This window comes from Triticum urartu, chromosome 5A (genome assembly GCF_056163025.1).
Source record: "Triticum urartu cultivar PI428250 chromosome 5A, HENAU_Tu73, whole genome shotgun sequence".
Taxonomy (NCBI): Eukaryota; Viridiplantae; Streptophyta; class Magnoliopsida; order Poales; family Poaceae; genus Triticum; species Triticum urartu.
Genome location: NC_141877.1, coordinates 255,968,829 through 255,971,742, shown reverse-complemented (window position 1 = coordinate 255,971,742; position 2,914 = coordinate 255,968,829).

Genomic DNA, 2,914 nt, shown 5'->3' with positions numbered 1-2,914 from the left:
CGCCAGCTGTCCCAAAATATCTATCCACCTAACGGTCATATCATTGAAGGGCATTTATGTCCTATCATGTCAGGCTGCTCCCTAGGCTATAAATAGCCGCACCCTACAACCACTAGTTGGTTGGCTGCTCCGAGAGAAACTGACACTTGTCATTTGAGAGCAACCCATCCTCCAAGGACTTTGAGCGAAAATCATCAAGTGAGGAAAAACCCAAACCCAAACACCTACAAACCCCAAGTGATTGAGCATCACTGAAGAGATTGATCCTGCGTGGATCCGACGCTTGTTACCTTTGAAGACTGTGCTTCTTCCAGATGGTTAGGCGTCATGGTCTAGAGCATCCAAGACGAATTGTGGATCGCCGAGTGACCAAGTTTGTGAAGGTTCGGAAGTCACCTGAAGACTTACCACGAGTGATTGGGCGAGGTTTGTGTGACCTTAGCTCAAGGAGAATACGGTGAGGACTTGGTGTCCTGAGCTGCGTGCTCAGGACTGGGTGTCTGGGACTGTGTGTCGTCGAGTTTAAATACTCAGCCGCTCCAACCAGACGTACAACTAAGACAGCAGTTGGAACTGGTCTACCAAATCATTGTCTTCACCAAGATTACTGGTTCTATTTCCTCAACTCTTTCATTTCCTCATAACTGTGTTGTGTGCTTGTTCATATCTGTGTTTGAAGACTTTGACTAAAGACTTCCTCAATTTCCTCAGTTCAATTTCTTCAGTCTGTTTGTCTTCATCCTGTGTTATCCTGTGCTTACGCTACCTGTACTCTGTGCTTGTCTTCATTTCATCATGATGACTATGCTTGTGTTCTGCCATGTTTACTTTTGAGTACTTATTCCGCTGCTAGTAGTTCTTCGCTAAGGAATTTTCTAACCGGCAAATTCCTCAGTGAAGAACATCATAAAAATCGCCTATTCACCCCCCCCCCTCTAGTCGATATGACGCACTTTCAATCCCCTTGCGCATGCCATCATCGCCATGCTTGAACTTGCTCCAAGGTTCATCTTTATTGTCCAAACTAGGCCCTTCATTTGTAATCAAAACAAATGTATCCAATTTAGGCAGCATCATATTCTCATGAACATTAGAATCGTTACCAAGAAATGAAAGTACCTGATTATTCAATTGGCGTGCGCGAGCTCTAGTAATTGGTCCAGTATGTATAGCAGCAGGGGTTGTGGGTGTAACAATGGTATTGATGTCCTCGTCAATGGTGGAGCGTGGGCTCAATGCCAATCACCTCATGATCATGGACCTCTCCCGTGATCTCAAGGTGGATGGCAAGCGCATGAAGGACATCGTCTTCACTCTCAACGAGCAAATCAACTTCCTCCAAAGCCAGATCTATGATCTCAAAAACCAAGTCTTTGAATATGAGGCGAGGTTTAAAGGTATGAGTTTGGCTGCTAGTTGCAGGACCCGTGAGACTCACTCCTCCTCTCATGATGGCGGACCACAGCCATGGAAATCCGAGGACAAGATCTCTTCTTCATCACCATCATCTTCTTCACCACCAAAGGAAAATTGAGTATCGGGTATGGGCACTCCCCTTGGCTTCCGCCAAGCTTGGGGGAGGTGCCCCGGTATCGTATCATCCCACTATATTTTTGCTTTTACTTATTTTAGTTCGATCTTTTTGCTTTAGATGAATAAAAGTTAGTTCGATCCTTTCTTCCTAGAGAGTTTGCTTAGTGATCTATCCTTGTAATCATGTGCAAGTTATATAATAAAGTTTAGTTTGAGTTTTTGCTTTCTTTACTTTCATGTTTCAATTAAAGAAAATAAATAAGAAAGGAAAAGAGAAAGGGAGTAAATAAAAAGGAAGAAATAATGAAAAGATCATATAGTAATCCTATGGTAGGTGATGACACCACATAATTGTCACAACCCTAGAATAATTCTTGAAATTATTGGCATTGCATCCTTGCATAATGTCTAAATTCTAAAAGTTGAACTGAGGAAATTTGAAAGCCTCAAAAATGTAATTAAAGGAAGGGCGAAGAACCCTAAAAATTGCATTCAATGAACCCAAAATGCTCTTCATTGATGTTTGATATTTTTTGCAATGCTCTTGATCCAAACCAAAAATAATGAACATTTTTAAAGAATAATTTTGGGCATAGATTTTAAATCATATTGTATTTTGAATTTGAATTTATATTCATATAACTAGAATATATCTTAAAAATGCTCCTGAAATAATTTATGGGCATGTAGCTAGGTCCATGTCTGCAACAAAAAATATTTCAGAAAGTTTTGGCACGAGTTTGAATTCTATTTTGAATTTAATCAGTGGCAGATAAATAAATAAAAGAAAAAAATAGAAAAATAAAATAGAGCAGAAACTCACCTGACTTACCTGATCAAGTGGAGAAGGCGGCCTAGCCCAACAGGGGCATGCCTGTCTTCTTCCCCATGCCAGCGCACGAAGCGGCTCGGTGGCGAGCGCCGACGTCGCGCTTGGCCACCTCCTGCCTGGTTGCCTCCCTTCCTGATCCTCTGGACGACGCCGCACACTCCCCCTCGACCCCTTGCACCTCTCCCAACTCTCCCAGGATCCCATCCCCTCCCCTAGCTCTCTCCCTCACCCAGCCGAACGAGCTCGTCACCGCCGCTTACCGATGTCGCGCCCACCGGCGTCCCTGTGCCCACCCACCGTGCCTGGAAGGTCCGCCGTCCAACACTTCATCTCCGAGCTAAAGTCGGGGACCATGGATGCCCTGCAGCCTTGTCACCCTCACCATTTTCCTCGTCTGCCCGACGACTGCCATCGATCGATTCGCGGCAGTCAACGCGTCCCCGAGCCCGCTGACCTACTATGTTGCTTCCCTGTGAGCTCCCGATCTTCTCCCTTTGCTCGGCCCCTCTGTTCCCGTGCCCAGCTGCCTCCCGCCATGGCCGCAAGTTT